Source organism: Carettochelys insculpta, chromosome 1 (assembly GCF_033958435.1).
Source record: "Carettochelys insculpta isolate YL-2023 chromosome 1, ASM3395843v1, whole genome shotgun sequence".
Classification (NCBI taxonomy): domain Eukaryota; kingdom Metazoa; phylum Chordata; order Testudines; family Carettochelyidae; genus Carettochelys; species Carettochelys insculpta.
In genome coordinates, this window is record NC_134137.1 from 362,498,125 (window position 1) to 362,515,950 (window position 17,826).

Below are 17,826 nucleotides of genomic sequence, written 5' to 3' on the forward strand. Positions count from 1 at the left end.
AGTGCTTGCTAGTCATTATGTGGTCCAGCATATGATTTCTGAGGTCTCCCTCTTGCTACATCACATTTTAAGTATCAATATGCAGGACGGAGATGAGCATTAGGTGAATGATTGGCTCATAACACCACCAAAAGCTACAGTCAACGGAGGAGGCTTCTGTGACTTGGGCCCCAGGGTCACTATCTGTAGTCACTCAGTTAGAGTGAACTGCAAAAAAAATGGGAGAGCCAGTCCCCAAAGCTTGTGGTTATTCCAGAACACAGATTTATCAAGCCGGCATGAAATAACTTTTATAATACCTTTTTGGTTACCCAGAAGCTAGCAACATAGCTCCCTTAAAGCCACCTAGCTTTAGGCTTACACCCAGACACTCAAGTAAAATAAGTTCCACCAGTCCCAAAGTATCAGACCTATTACCTTCCACTTCAATGAATATTTCAGCTCTTATCCCAAATACGTTTGTATCCATTTCTTAGTAACTAAACTAAAATTTATTAAAAACCAAAAGAAATCAATGTACACAGAGGCATGAGCACAGTTCTAAGATCAGATTCATAGCAAAGATGGTGAAAAAGAGCTGGAAAGAGTTCTTTTATAATTTAATCCCTAGTTTTAGTTCAATGTCCTACCTTATATTCAGGGTGTACCCTCTTAGGTCTGGGACATCAGTCCTCATAACTTAGGTTTCCTCTGCATAAAACCTTAATCAGATCTGAGATGACAGTATCAGGACCCAATTCTCTTTCTATATTATTTCCTGGCAACCTCTTGACCACACAGTCCAGAGTGAACAACAGGTCTTTGATATAACCTTCTGTTTTCCAAATATCATGGCAATTAACACAAGGTAATTAATCCATTAAACAGCTTATCACAAACTTTAAAGAGACAGATTAAACATTTCCTTTTGACCTCTGCATTAAAAGGTATGAAAATACTGTAGGCTGATACTGTTTAAATGGTTAGCTTCTAAAAAAATAAGAACAATTAGTACTTTCTTTAAATTCTAGCAACATGGCATTTCAAAGTTCTAGCCTAACACTGAATGGTCCTAGTTACCATGTATAAAGTTCTTTTTTTTTTTTCCCTAACATGCTTCTAAATGTTTTCTCTGGATTGTTTGCCTGCAAAATGCTTAATCCTTTCTGTCATATCTGGCATAAAATTTGTTGCAATTATATAACCAGTCCTGCATGGGGGAGAGAGGAGGAAGAGGGAGGTTCGGTGTGTGAAGGGTGTGCATGCCCCCCTACCTCCCTCACCCCCCCGAGTTATGGGCAGTGTATATAACAGGCAATGCCTCCCTGGGTTTTAGTTCTCAACCCCTCTCCCTTCCTATCCTTATTCTGATCGTTCCTGAAGGCTCCCAGGACAACAGCTTGCAGACTCATGACTCTTCCCCTGAAAGTGTCTCTGTCTTAAAAGTGAAAATCTTTCCATCTTGTCAGACCTACTAGTATAAACTACAACCTGTGAAAGAATTTTTAAATGTCATTAAAAGCATTTAACAGGCATGTGTCAGCCATGAATTTACTGACTAAAGAGGTTGTGTATTAAGTCTGCAGGACATTATTTTCAAATTGGCTTTAATTTCATTAGTTTGTGGCTAAATCTTCTAAAATAACATCTCTAAAAATCGTTTCATAGATATTTAGATCCAAATCTGAGTATTCAGCTTTGGGGTTCCCAGGACCCTATGCTAAATTCTGCACCCACACACATTGCAAGCCCTTGCCCAGAGTCCCCATGTACCCCGACCCTGATACCTGTACTCCACATTCCCAGCACCCTGCCATAAATTCTGAACAACCTACATACTCCAATCCCATATCCTGAGCACCTCATATACCCCAAACCTGACTCCTGCACTCCCACATCCCCAGCCCACTAACCCTGAGCCTCCCATGTTCCATCCCATAATTCTGGAGTATTTCTAATTGACTTGTAGATTTATTTAGCATATTAAAGCTGAGCTATATGTAGATAATCTGCATTTTGGTGTGTTCCCTAGCTGGAGTTGTTAGAAAGGATGATAATACAGATACTTCAAGAGTAGTCTTCAATTTCTTTTTATTTAATTTGATATTAAATAAACATCCCAAACATTGCTTCTTGTTAATTATTCCTTATTTTAATGTGATTTTTTTCAACACCTCTGGACGGTTTACAAAATATATTTCTGTTTAGTTTTTTCTGTTTGTCCTGGTGGTGCACATCCACACACTATCTCAGTATTGGTGTTGCACACAAGAAATTTTAAGCCTCACAAAAGAAGATTCAACCTGTCCAAGGATGGAAAAGTCTTAATGGGAACAATTGCATGCTGTCAGGAGATCCCTGGTGCATGCATGGGGCTGGGTGCACCTAGGAAAGTCTTGGGTGAGCAGCAGCCAGAACCCTGGCATGCAAGGCAAGTAGGAGGAGGGATAGAGGTAGGACAGCAGGAACCCCCTTGTGCATGGGCATGGCTGCCAGGATCAGGGATGCTGGGAGGAGAAGGGCACGGCTGGGCCAGCTGTGGAGCCAGGGTTGTGGGAGGAGGGCAGGGCCTACTGTAGGAGTGGTGGTCCACACTGACCAAAAAAAAAAAAGCACTCCTCCAGAAATGCCTGCATATGGGTCTCATAACAGTGGCAGCAACAATAGTTTTATGGTCATATTGTAATTAGATAACATCACAGTTTCCATGCTGAGGTGCAGCAAAGCTATTATTTGAGATGGAGATAAGATTGAAAGGGTTTTTCATGAGACATTCAGGAGACTCTGGCAACTGGAAAGGAGGCTGACTTTGAATCATCATTGCTCAATCCACCATAACTCCCTTTCCTTCACAAAAACCAAGTTTCTACATCAGAAGATGAACGTCAGACCCAGCTGCTTTTGCTTTAGGAATTATTGGATGCTTATGGTTAGCAATGCAGTTTAACATGGTCCAAATCCCAGTCTTGTGAAATCCTACCCAATCTACCCAGGGGCCTGCAGTAAAGCAACTGCAAAACACTTACTTGTTCCAGGAGAGCCATGTGTCTACCTGGCAAAAGTGTGAAGTGTCTTCATATTACCTCCTTTGCCCTACTACTCCTTTTAAAGTTACGGTATAGATGTCACCAGAGGACTCATCAGCCGTGAGTCCAGACTAAACTTCTAGAGTCTCTTGGAGCCATGCCAATCAATGCTCTCTTTTTCCCAATAGCACCTACTGTAATTAAAAAAAAAAAAATCATGATGTAATGCCTCCAAGCAAAACACTGCTGCCTTCTCATGCTTTCTCATTTCCAGTACCAGAAAGCTTAATGTTTTACCTAATTTACATGCTTAATATTTATGTTGGATAGGATTCTCTGTAAAATATGAAAAAGCAAATGGTAAATTAAATAGCTGACAATACATTAACTGTTGGAAACACAAAAGCATTTTTATAGTGCAAAAGGAAAAGTTATCGACTCCAGATGCATTTTGCACGTTCTTAACACTAAGAACATTTAGTACACAAAGAGCAGACTCTCTAGTCCATGTTTAATAACTGCTATAAAATGTCTTAGAAAAATAGCAATAACTCTTCAGTGTTTACAAACAATGAAACTTTGAACATGCATTGTATTTTTATGTTTGATCTTCCACTGCTGGCAACTGTAGCTTATGATCCATTTCAGGAAACACCTGCCTCATTTGGAAGTTCTAAAATGGAGGATATAAATTACAATCTCTGCAAAGTTTTATAAACCATTTTACCTGAACCAGCTCCTATGACATGAACATTGCATTCATTGCATGTGCAGCTTTCCAAAATAGTAGATGGACCCTGCTTCAATGATTATATGTAAACCATGTTCACTGTTTGCCATGAAAGACATATTGCACACCTTGGCTGTTTCTTCACATGCCACTTGTTCTGAAAGTGGCATGTTAATAAATAGCCCAGAAGATGCTAATGAGGTGTGGATGTAATTTCCAGCATCTCATTAGCATATGGTCATATGATTAAGCGTCTGGAAGAAGCTCTTCCAGATTCCAAAACAGCCACGTAGAAGTGCAGCCTCCGGGGATCTCCCAGAAGGAAACCCTCCCTCTGGAAGCGCCATCTTCCTTCAAATTAAGAGGCAAAGCTTTACCGCTTAGGTTGTGGTTGGTTACATTAGCTGGTCTTTTGTTAATCCACAGGCAGTATGGCTTTGAGCAAGCTCCCGGCTGCATGGGTGAGACGTGGCAGGGCTGACTTCCCTCCTCTCACGCTGATGAAATTCAGCTCACGTGCCACTCTTGGCATGCATGCTGTGGGTTGCTGATCCTTGTGCTATGCATTGTAGAGCTAATTTTCTGCAGTTTGGAGCAGAGAGATGTGAATAGCAGTATGTACATAAGCACTGCCCTGCAACTTCCCTATGCAGGTTCCTATTTCTCATTTACATAATCCAAGAGAATTAATTCTAAGTAAGAACCTTTTTAGTTTGTGCCTACAATGTCCACACAGGAGAATTGCATCAGATCACATAGGTATGCATTGCATCAGGACTAGTCTCCTTCATTCAATTGGTACATAAAGTAGCTTTAAAGTGATTTACATTTACACTGAAAAATTGGTTTCTTTTGCACATTAATATGCTTACACATACCCAAACTTGACACCCCTCATAACTGATTTTGAAATTTATTGTACAAGCTGGTCCAAATTTATGAGTGGATGATCTGAAAATTCTTATTTTGAGATTGATACATAAAATAATATGTATTTTTGCATGTTACTGACAGCAATCAGACTAATCGAATTATACTCTCATCCTGCTCTATTGAATTGCAGTGGGATATAGGTGAGTTACTAGGATTTGAGACTAGGATTTGGCTCCATTGATTGAATGTGAGTGGGAAAAGAGGCATGCTTGGAGGAGACTAGCTTTTAAATGCTCTGAAAATTTCATAGCACATTCATTTTTGTTCTGGTCACAGTATTTAACATCCGAATGGCTGACTCTGTTCTGTCTTTTCTGAATGTATGAAGCAGATGATTCCATAACTCCAGGCATTGGGCAGGGTGTGGTCAGAAAAGATTAAAGAAGCACATCTTTCTGATTTTGTTGATACCTTTTTCTCTTGTGCTCCTGTACTCCTTCCTCCACCTGCATCGCCAGAAAGCCCCTCAAACAAATAAGGAAATAAATACTTCTGCAGAAAACTTAGTAGTTAAAATCTGGAGCTGACCAAGGAGTGCTATTTTGTTTATGTTTGCTGTAGCTTGAATCAAACATTAAATTATAGCTTGTCTAACTTGCTGAAAGGAACTTCAGAACATGGTTCCAGCCATATTCATGCTCTGTCTCTCTCCTAAATAACTAAACCTCATGAGAATCACTTGCAGGACAATAGTTTTGTACTGTTGAGGTTTTCATCCAACACTGATGGATCTGTAGAAAGAATATTAACTACGCCAGCATTTATTTTAATCATATAAAGTATACAGTTTTGTGTGAGCAAGAACATAGTTTGATTTATAATGAATCAGATACACAAAAGCAGTGAAGAAATTAGGACACACACAGAACAGCTGGTAAGGGTTCAAAGCAGTACACAGGCATTTAAAAGAGTTTGCATAGCTAAATGCCTGGTCATCTCTGAATTTACCTGCAACTTAAGAACATAAGAACATAAGAACATAAGAATGGCCATACTGGGTCAGACCAAAGGTCCATCAAGCCCAGCATCCCATCTGCCGACGGTGGCCAATGCCAGGTGCCCCAGAGAAGGAGAACAGAAGACAAGTGATTTATCTCCTGCCATCCATCTCCTGCCCTTGTTATGAAGGCTAGGGCACCATACTTTATCCCTGGCTAATAGCCATTTATGGACCTGACCTGCAATCAACTTGCAATCAATAATTTGGTAACATTAATATCAATAAGAAATCTCCCATTTTCTTCATTAGGTCTGAGATTTCACCTGTTAAATCAAACATGTAGATTCTAAGAAAGACACAGGCCACCAAATTTTGTTGACCAGACCACTTAAATCAAATTACCTACATAAAAAAGCAACAGCGCATAAGAAAAGAAGAAATTCATCATTAAAATATTTTTCATGAAAGTTCAATGGGCAGAGAAAATGTAAGTATTAATAATTTGTCTTACTTGAGAATATAGTTTTAAGTAACACCTTTAAAGACTAAGTTGGGAGATGGCTGTACCAAAGTGCTTGTCCACAAGGTGACTTAGGAAACATTTACACTATTGCAGTAAATTGACCTAAGCTATGCAACTGCATCTATGTAAGTAGCTATGGCTCCCTCTACCTTACAAGATAAAATCAAATTTATTTATATCAATTTTCTAATAATAGAATTTATTAGTTCAAGTTTGACCATCCTCACTTCCACTGTACTCCCCACAAAGTTGAGTCATTGCTGCCACACACAAATTGGCTGACATCAACAGTTGCAGTAGTGCATTGTGGGAAGCTATCACAGAGTTCCCTCATCCCTATAGCATTCTGGTATGCTCTCTGGTCTTGATGTCATCTTCCCTCATTACATTTTCCTCATTCTCCTCCTGATCCTTCAAAATATGTCAATCTATTGGAAAAAATGCAGGGACCCTCAAGATTAGAAAGAATTTTTGGTTTCCAAACACATTACATAGCCAACATGAGTGCAGCGACTGTATTCCCCACTGGTCATCCACTTGTCCCACTTCCCATCACTGCGTGCATGTGATCCCTGAAAATAATGCAGCAGCCCAGACTCTTTTTTAAATTGAGAAGAATGTAGGAAAAAAGAGTATTTGGTTTCCCCATACACTATATTGATGTTGGGGAGAGTCTTTGGTTTTCCAGTGCACTATAAGGCTTCCATGCAATGACTGTGTTCTCAACTGGCCATCCACTGAGTATCCCACCTCCTATGATTGCATGCATGTAATCCCTACAAGTAATGCAGTGGGTTGGAATGTTACTTAAATTGAGAAAAATGTAGGAAGAAAGAAATATTTGGTTTTCCCCGTATACTATATTGGTGATGGGGAGAGTCTTAATGTGGGATCCTGGACTGGTTTTTAAAGTTAGAAGAAAGATAGGAAAGTTCAGGAAAAAAAGAATTTTTGGTTCAAACCCCCCCCCCCCCACCCCCGCACCTCCCTGGTCCTAGCAAGCACCAGTATGGGTGAAGTGGGGAAGCGGGGGGGGGCAGTGGAAGTGGTCTTTCCCTGGCAGCAGCAACCCCCTTAGCCACTGAGGGAGACCTTTTCCCTGGTGGCAGCAAGCCCCAGTATGGGCCGGGGGTGGGGGTGGTATTCAGTGTAGGACCAGTGGAGGTGTTCCTTACCCAACAGTAGCAAGCCCTTGAGCTGCCAGAGGAGACTTTTTCCTGGTGGCATCAAGGCCTGATATGGGTGAAGTTGGGGAGGGTCAGTAGCTGGAGGGCCGGTTGATGTGGTACTTACCCACAATGGCAGCAAAGTCCCCAGTATCTTAACCACAGGGGGAGATTTCCCCACGGCAGCAGCAAAGCCCAGAATATCTTTCCCACCCTTGGAGCCCTAAACACATGACTGGCAGCATGGTCAGCACCAAACAGCAGGCACATCCTTTCATTGGGTTGAGCTGGGGGCTACGCATGTGATGTTGTTGAGCGTGGGAAAGACCCAAACTTTTTGGCACCTGTGGGGGTGGGAAAGTGGTTCACACACAAATGGAAACAGTTGAGAAGAAGTTTCTCAGCAGGTTATGCAAGCCCAACTCCCCAGCACAGCTTTGTTGACATGTGGTATGACAGGGCGGGGGCTGGTGCCAGGCAGCACAGAAGAAATAGCAAGTGTACAGACAGATCTGCAAACTCCCTGCTGGGGCTATTTGAAGGGGGTGATGCACTCCCAGTGCTAATACCATAGAAAGAAAGATGACATTTCTCAGGATGTCATACTAACATGAGCCCACAGCTAAAGGCTTGCTGCCCCCGCTTGGAAAATCAGGCTCTTCCTGTTACTGGAGAGCAGCAGCCAGAGCAGAACACTGAGAGGGGCATTATGGGTTACATATGGGACACCTCTGGACGCTAATAAATTCACTTTTAAGAAGTGGTGCTTCCATTCTTGCCTTTAATCAAACCTCTGAATGCAAGCTTGACACTATACCCATCCGGTAACTGCAATTTTGTAATTGCAAGACCCAAAATCGAACTAATGGTCTTTACAGTGAAGACAGTCCCATGGTAAAACTGAGCTAACTGATTTAAATTTGATTTTGTCTCATAGTGTAGACGCGGCCTATGTTAGTAACATTGTGGGAGTCTACATTTCTGAGATAGAATTACCATGGGATTTACACCATAAAGGGTCAATGGGAGAAACTCTCCTGTTGACTTGCTCTACTCTATCCCAGATGAGAAGATTAAGGTGTTGACTGCAGAGGAATCTGTGGCCAGTTTGGTGGGTCTTAACTATACGTGCTAAATGGACTGATGGCAGATGAATCTCAGTGCACCAATTCAGGCTGTAGGGATGGGATAGTGTGTTTAGAAGCCAGGGTGTAAAAATGCACAATAGACTAGAACATTTTATAAAGTCACCACATGGATCCTAGTATGGCTATGCTTAAGAGAAGCAAATGGGATATTTTGGGGGAAAAGGCAGTAAGCCACATTTATTGGAAATTAAGCATAAAAAACAGCATATGAACCCATTCTCCCTCCCTCTCTCTCTCTCTCACACACACACATGCACACGCACACGCACACACACACGCACACACACATATGTGCGCACAAGTCCTGTAGATCATCTTATAGTTATTTTTCTGTTGTGGCTTGACTCAAGCTAATGGCCAGTTAGATGGAACACATGTGAAGAGCTGGACTCTGTCAGTTGTGATCAGATGCTCTGAGGCCCTGTAGTACTGAATTCAGTGTTCCATGGCAAAATGCCCCATCATTATACTTGTAAGTCTCCGAGTCTCCATTTCTAAGTCTATAAATGTTGCAATGTCATACTGCAATCATTAAACCTTATGTGATGTTAATCTTATGTTCTTATGTTTTCTATTGCTAATCATTTGTTGGGCCTCCCATCATTATCTCATGTTGTACTGCGATGGGGGTATTTCTGGCTGAGGTATCACACTAAAAATTCTGTACTTCTTTTGATATACTGCTGTTTCAAATAGCACTAAGCCTTGTATTAAGCCTCCATACAGGCAAGTCCAGAACTGTGATGTGACAGATCAAGGCCCTGAAACTGCTCACATATGTGCTGAGCTTTCTGCATAGTAGTAGTCTGATTGAGAAGAAAAGTTAGCAGGATTAAATTTGCCATGTTATGATTTAGAAAAGCTCACTCCCAACAATACAGATTAGTATGGAGAGAGGGGAGGCAGTAGTGGGGGAGCACACACCTTTTGAGTAGAAACTAACTAAAGCTATGTCCGCACAAGAATCATCTGTCTACAGAAGTTACTGTCAGAGAAGATGTTCCAACAAAACATCTGTCAACAGACCACGTCTACACATAAAAGTGGATTGATCCTTTGATCTGCTCTGTTAACAAAAGGGGACCCCTCCCAAGCATCTGCACAGTTTTTTTGTTGACAGAAACTGTGGACAAAATGCATTTTATGTCTAGATGCTCTGTGAGTTTGGTCGACAAAACCCCAGCTTGTCTACAAAACTCTCTAGTGTAAATGTAGCTTATATGTTTATCACTAAATAATATTATGGGAGATTTCTTGTGCTAGTTAAAAGTGCCAAACTAATTAAGCCATTGTAAATGCCATATTTTTTTAATCTGCTCAGTTAAATTAGCCCTGGGGTAGTTCATTAGTCTGTTTTGTCAGTTCTGTTCTCTGAGACAAAAACTTATTACATTTCAGTGTTCATTATTTTTGCTGTTTGTGTCAGACTGATTTTCCGTATAAAAGCTGTTTTTTTTAAATAAAAAGTTCTTCAATAAATATCTTCCTGTAATTATCTCTGTTTTTCAAAGTTTGGCACTTAACAAGCCAAATGCTCACCGCAATCCATAAAATGACAGAAAATACTGGAATAAACATATTTCCTCTTCCCTATTGGGTTTGTTTCTTTCAGAGACCTACTGTATGAGGTCTGGAGCTGTGAAGTCGTAAATTGGTCAGGCAGAAACTGGGTAGTCAGGTATCTGACTGAAGTTGAATCTCAACTTCGAGGAGGGAGGAGAAAAGGAAGGAAGGTGCACAGAAGCTCGCTTTTCCTTTCCCCTGTAGCTGAACAAGTGATTTTTTGAAGCATTTCAAATCAGTATGTCTCCTGAAAAATTATCTGTAGTGATTAAATAAATAAGTAAACAGCTGGCGCTGACAGTTCTTAAGGCTGTGTCACCACAGCAAAGTTTTCACGGAATAACAGCAATGACAGTATCTTGAAATAACTTTGGCAGCATCCAAATGATGCACAGGCTATTTCAAAATAAAATCAAAAAAGCGGATGTGTTATTTCAATTCCATCCAGTAAACCTCATTCCATGAGAAATAAGGCCTATTTTGAAATTGCTATTTTGAACACTATTAAAACACAAAATACTGATGTTTTGAAACAAGCTATTATGGGCTCCAATTTTTACATTTTTAATTGATTTTTTTTTTGAAATAGTGCTATGTTCCCAGAAATTTTATTTTGAAGTGCATTTTATGTGGCAACATTTTTTCTAAATAGGATATTTTGAAATATTTTATTTCAGAGTAGTACTATCATTTAGATATAGGCCTACGGTACATTCAGGGAGGTTATTTCGTCCCTATCTTGTGCTCTCACACACACCCAAATGCACACAACCCTTTCCAATCTAGATGACTTTCTCAGTAGGGACGAAAGTCACCCCTATGCAGAGGAAGAACACAAGGCCTAAGCATCAGTTATACACAGCTTTGAGGGCTTAAATGAGACAAATGATGTACAGGTTTTGCGCTGTGCCTTTGCACAGCAATGAATTTGGCACCATTGCCTAATACCTTTTGTTAAGTGCAAGGATTAATATCATATTAAATTACAAATATCTATGGCAAATTACAAACTTTAAATGTGACCTGCATACATATGTTCGTATAGGCAGATTTTTTTTAAAAAAGTGCTCAAACTTAAGTAGACACATAACTGAGGGAGGGTTTTTTTTTTTTTTTTTTTATTTCAACACAGCTCCAGCATTGTTCTTAATCACAATGCCCAGAGCATTTCTGCAAATCTGGCCCTTTCACTTTGGTGCTTATAGAAGTTGTGCGGTTTTGAAATTCTTACCTGACATTTAAAATCTCTTTGTTTGCTGAGCACAATTAAAGATCCCTCATGCTCGCCTTTGAACTGGATGGAGCTAGGATTTATAAATAAGCGGTATAAAGAAGGACTTTGCATACCTCACCACTTTGTCTTCACTGTTCTACTACATTTTTCTTTAATAGATACTCTTTTCTCAGGTATTCCAAATATGCTCTGTTACTTTGCTGAGAGGCAGTTTATTACTCTAAATCAGTGGTTCTTAACATGGGATGCATGCACCCACTCGGGGTGCATGATGCCCTTTCTGGGGGTGAGAGACATGCCAGATTTTTCAGAAGGTAAATCATCGAAAACACAAATTAAGCATAGGCAGATAAGTACACATACTTTGTTTCATCAGACCTATGTATTTATTAACATTATTCATATTTAATGACATAAAACTATTTTACATGTATTTAATATGCATTTAGAAGCATATAGGCCCCTCAAATCTCCAGTTTTTATTTTTGATAAGTGTTACGAGAACATATTTTGGGAACCAAAGGTGTGCAGGCTGCAGCAAAGGTTAAGAACCACTGATCTAGTGTATGATTAAATTGTATGTCAGTCACAACAGTGGAGTGTGTACAGTAAGGAGAATGAACCACTTTTATCTCCATCACCATATGTAATTAAAAACATCAAAGGTTGAGATTTTGAGGGGGTGAAAGGAAGAAAGACCTGCTGAACTATCCTTCACTAATGTCTTCTAAAATGTTCAATAGATACAGTTACCTAGGAAGAGAGCTTTCATTAACTAAGACAACAGCACGTCAGAAAACACAGGATTTTTTTTTCCCTCTTAGGCATGTTACAGAAGTATGACCAGATGGAAGCCTGACTAATCCATGCGCACAAATATTAGAAATATTAGAGATCCATTTCCTGATTCACTTAGCATGAAACACATACTCAGCTTTTGGCTGTCTTCCTACTTTTCTCTGCCCTGTCCGCCTGGTTTGTTCCCAAAAGATCTGGCTATTTTCTCATATTCCAAAAATGAATGATTTTATGACAGAGTAAAAAAAAAAATCTTCACCATCTTCTGGAGACGCTACTCCATTATAAGAAAGAGAGTTGGGGCACCATCAATCAAACTTGAATCTGTGAAAGAAAATTCACTGTTCTAACCATGAAGCCCAGTGATGGAATTTGAATCTGTAGAGAATGATTGAAGAACGTCTTGGCAGGTGTCATTTGCTATGTCAGTCACCTTGACATCTCCCTGATTAGACATGTGGCTTTATTACTGATAAATTTCAGGCTGCTAGGGCAGACAAATGTGCTATGTCGTACCTGTCTCTGCTCTTCACTTAGCACATACATCCCAATTTATGTTTGGCTTCTTAGGGGAAAGTCATTGCCATCACCCATCTGTCCTGTGTTTTCTCCTTGATTTCTTCATGCTTTCTGTTTGGCTTTATGGGCTACATCAGCTTTACTTTGCACATTTTTTATGATAGAGATCTTGGGCTCATTTAGCAACATCAGAAAACACGAGGGACCAAGAATCAGATCTACAAAGTGATATATTATTCTGCATTTAATGCTATGTCCTATATGACACATTAGGCATAATAGTTACATTATTTGTGAGGGTGCCATTTAAAAGCAAATTGCCACTCTGTGGCAGAGGCAGCTAGTAAATATGGATGGAAAGTTACTATTTGTTAGTATCGTGCTAATTACACAAGCTGCAATGTTCTCATTTTCTTTTTTCAAATGCAGCAACATATACAGCTATCGCTCTAACGAGACCTACCTTTGTTTCCTGTTGTAAAGCCGGACCTTTCGTTGTTCTCATATGATTGCCATTTCCGACTGAACTGTCATGACGAACTTGGAGAGATACTATGCAGGATGCAGGTGTCCAGGTCAAATAAGAAAGGAGGAAGTCTGAAGGCATCCCCTCCCTCAATTCCTGATATTGTACCGCCAGCATAGTGTGTCACAGGAAATCTCAAAAAGGAACATGCTGGTGAGGAGTCACGCAGTGACGATATACAGACAGTATAATAGCTGGCAGTCCAAACTTAACTAATTGTAATCCTGGGCTACTTTAGAGTATGGAAATATTTAATATTTATTAGAAAGGAATGATTAATTGTAAACAAAACAAATCTTTTAACCCCTCATCTCCATGCTGTACCCTTGTTTACAATAGCCTGTCCTTTTCTTTTCTTTTTGCTATCCAGTGAATAGGATTATACACTGGATATATCATCACGGTTGCCCTCAGTATTGCATTCAATAACCAGAAAGGCCTTTTAATTGTATATTTTAATGCCATTTAGCAAGCAGACTAATATTCTTTAAGCTGCAGTGTAAAAACAAATCCTTCCCAAACCCACCAATTTCCGTGTGAATATAAAACTTGCTAAGGTATCTTTACATGTCATAAGGTAATTCTAAGATGATACCCAGGCTATACTGAAACAGCTACAGCTATACAAGCACCTACACCCATATTCTGATCAACATCTGAACTAAATATAAAAAGTGTTCCTTTATGAAGTGCCATTTATATTTCAATGTAATAGAGATGTAATGCATATGTCAGTTACTGAGATGTCAGCTTAAATAGAAGTCAGTGTGTCATCTAGACATTTATTGCTGTTTAGGGCCCTAGGTATTAGTGCTAATATTAGCAAGTAAATGTTAAGTATATATAGCCTGAAAGAAAAAAAAACACAAAATTACATTGCATACATGCTTAAATAATGAACTGTCATGAAGTTCAGCCTTTATAGTTCCAACAGAATCTAAAGCAGAAGGAATAAAATGTCTGTCTTATAAAATCTTTTTTATTGCCTTATGGTACTGTAGATAAAATGGGAAAGTCAGATGCAAATGCTAAATGTTTTCTTGTAAATGAAAAATCACTGCAGTTTTACTAAACATCTTGAGTGTTTTTTTTTAAGTATCTATAAGTATGCTATAAGATGAACTTAGTAACCGTGGTTTTTATGTTCCATTTCCAGAGCAACATCTTAATGACTTTTGCCTAGGACTGTTGGCTTTCTTTAAATGTTCCCTGGTGTAGTGTTTCACTTAAAAGCAACATTCTCAAGGTAGCTTTCTGTAGCACTTTCTTCTGGTCCTCAACCCCTGCATGAGGGGTACATTTTAAAAACATGTAGCCAGTGCAGACCACCTGTTAACAACTAATGATCCTGACAGAAAGCCGGTTATACCAGGATGCTTTCCTAGCAAAGGTGATAAATAAGAAAGACACCTTTCACAACAGAGCAAGGTAAGGTTGAGCACATATTAGACTGGCATTATAAGTGTTCTTTCCAAGCCAATCATCTCTTTCTTGAAAGAACTGAACAAAAAGAAAAGACATAATGATTGTAAATGTGCATTTTCATTATAAAACTTAGGATCAGATAAAGAATGTGGATTTATACATTCCTTCACCTCCCCACAAAGAATTTTTGGTAATAAAATACCATGAGCCAACTAAGATTAAGTTGTTCAGTAATACCGTGAGTGTTTTCTCTAACTCACCATATGGAGAATGGTGTCAGAAAAATGTAATAGACTGTTTACAAATCTATTTGAAAATGGTCACCCTCCAGAGGTGTAAATATCTTCAATTGCACTGGCCTAAAAATAGAAATTAAAATGTATGGAATGAAAGGGAAAGTGTGAAACATATAAAAAAAGATGTTCATCCCATCCTCACCCCAGCCTTGCTATCCAGAGAAGAGTGTTGTCAGGTAAGTAATATAAGATCCAGTGACTGAATATATAAAAAGTTCATATGATTTATCTAGGCCTAGCACTAAAGCTATCAAAAGTAGAATGGGATCATTTGTCCAAGGTAAATTTGAACTATGGGGTCCTTAAGTTTTTAAACAAACCCAAAGGAATTGTGTTGTTGATCCAGTTGGAGTCATGATATTGTAAGTTTGACCAGGTGATACATTTTCTGTTGTCTCCAGATGTCAATATTGCCATGGATAAGTTGAGTTCACAAGGGAAGAAACAGAATTTGTGCCAACATGTGCTCAGTTGCCTTATTTTTCTTTAGCATTGTTTAACTATTTTTTTCTGAGATTTCTGAATTAAAAGGACAAATTACACCTAGATGTATATGATGATAAAAAGAGAGTGTTTTGGATTTTTTTATTATAAGGTGCAGTCATCTATATTGCTTGTTAATTAGCTACAATGATCACCATTATTTTAAGAACAGAGGGACCTGCAGGAGCTGAACTACCATTGTATAATAACTCATAAAAAAATACTTCCTTTTTCCTGGAAACTGCTGTGCCTAGCACTTCTTTACATTGAATGTTTTCTACTCAAGAGTAGTAAGTTTGGCTGCTGTTGTTTATGTTCTTTGTTCACCTTTATTCACATGTTGAGTGTGTATCTTATTCTGCAAGTAATCCAAGTGATGTCTATAAAACAATATATTAATGTGCAGGGCTGTACTTGTGGAAAAAGATGCTGCTCAAAGTTGGTTAAGTGTGACAGAATAGGGACACCTTTCGTAGAAGCGGACAGGAAGCTGCAGACAGGGGAGTTTAAGAGGGAGGAGAGCAAGTGAGCCTGCCGCTGAAGAAGCTATCAGGTGAGAGCGCTGATCTCTGGGTGAGTGAGCGTGTGCTTTAACTGCTGGCATTTGAACTGCCATTTTGATTCCGGGGGTGGGGGGGGGGTGGAGTTTCAGTTTAAGTTTCAGTGGCAATTGGGACTGCCTGCCTGACCTTTTGATCCCTTGATCAGCCTTCCCCTGTGTGACTCATAAGCCGCGTCTACACGTGCCGGCTACTTCGAAGTAGCTGCGCCAACTTCGAAATAGCGCCTGCCATGTCTACACGTGGCAAGCGCTATTTCGAAGTTGACATCGACGTAAGGCGGCGAGACTTCGAAGTCGCTATCCCCATCAGGAGATGGGAATAGTGCCCTACTTCGACGCTGAACATCGAAGTAGGGCACATGTAGCTGATCCGCTTCCCGCAACATCGAAATAGCGGGGTCTGCCATGGCAGGCATCAGCTGAGGGGTTGAGAGGCGCTCTCTCCAGCCCCTGAGCTCTATGGTCACTGCGTGCAGCAGCCCCTTAAAGCTCCCTGCCCCCTGCCTTCCTCTGCAGGAAACTGAGAGAGCGTGCAGGCGGCAGCAGTTACACGCGGCCAGCCTGCACGCCTCCCTGCAGCCCAAAGACATGCCCCCCGCTGCGATGGCCGCCTGCCAGCCCCCTAAGCGCCCCCAGGGCACCCCCCGCAAGGGGATCCAGGGCTCCCAGCCTGGCAGCCAGCCCTGGAAGAGGCAGCGGGGCCCGTCCTGGACGGAGGCCGAGATCCGGGACCTGCTGGGGCTCTGGAGCGAGGAGGAGGTGCTCCAGGTAATGAGGAGCAAGAGGCGGAAAGCGGATTCGTTCGCTCGGCTGGCCGAGGGCCTGGCCGCCCAGGGTCACCCTGCCCACACTCCTGACCACGTCAGGAGTAAGGTCAAGGAGCTGTAGCAGGGTTACTCCTGGGCCCAGGATGCGGCCAGCTGATCTGGAGCTGCCCCTGCCACTTGCCCCTTTTACAGGGAGCTCAGGGAAATCCTGGGCCCCCGGCACACCTCCTCCCCGCTGGCCACTCTTGACACCTCGGCTGACGAGCCCCAGCAGGCCCCGGAGGTGGAGTGTGCCCCGGAGGCAAGCCCCGCACCCCAGGGGCCCCCCCAGGAGCCCAGCCCGGGATGCCGGAGGAGGAGGAGGAAGGGGAATCCTCCTCCAGCGACGGGGGGCTCCAGACCACCATCCTGTCCCGGAGCTCCAGCAGGGCGTCCGCCCACAGGGTGTCCCCAAACCGTGGGAGCGGACCGTCAGGTATGTACCCCCCCGGTGCACACCCCCGGGGTTGAGGGGCGGGGGCAACAGACATGACCAGGGCCCTCCACATGCCCAGATGACCATGGCCCCAAGGACAGCAGTGGCATGTCCCTCAGAAGAGTGCATCAGCCCTTGCCCCCCCAGCAGGACAGTGCCATGCCCCATCTCTGGGGATGGGGGAAGCGGAACCTAGGGTCCCCCAGGGGGAGGGGGTGGGACACCCAGCAGCAGCAGCAGCATCTCCCGGGGATGGGGATGGGGAACCAGCAGCAGAGGGGTTGGGGGACAAGGGCCACGGCTCGGGGGCCACACTGACGGCTGTCTCCACTCTTATTCCCCCCACCGTGTTCCGCAGCTGAACCATCGGAGGGCCCAGAGAGTGCCGGCGAGGTGTCAGTGGTCCTGGAGAGCCCACCGGGGCCATTGCTGCAGGCCAGCCCCTTGGCGGAGCACCGACCAGCCCCAGGGTGGGGCCGACGGCGGACCCAGCACCACCACCGGATGGCGATGGACCCCCAGCTGCTGGCGACCCTCCGGCGACAGCTAGAGGTATCGGAGCAGCACCTGCGGGTGGACGAGCGGTGCCTGCAACTGCAGGAGTGGGTGCTGGCCTGGCGCCAGGAGGCATGGGTGGCCTTTATGCGCACTTTTGAGCACATAGCAGACTACCTGACCCCCCATGCCGCGCCGGCTGCCGCTCTGCCCGCCCTGCCCGCTCCACCCGCTGGTC

At 42.2% G+C, this 17,826-nt stretch overlaps 1 long non-coding RNA gene across 1 annotated transcript in view; it reads right to left on the bottom strand.

The window, feature by feature from the left end:
- The window catches only part of LOC142007502 (uncharacterized), a 65,720-nt gene extending 52,625 nt beyond the window's left edge, over positions 1–13,095 (bottom strand). Inside the window, exon 1 of the long non-coding RNA XR_012643957.1 lies at positions 13,023–13,095. This is a non-coding gene — a long non-coding RNA (uncharacterized LOC142007502). The remainder of the gene's footprint in view (positions 1–13,022) is intronic.
- Positions 13,096–17,826: the final 4,731 nt, after the last annotated feature.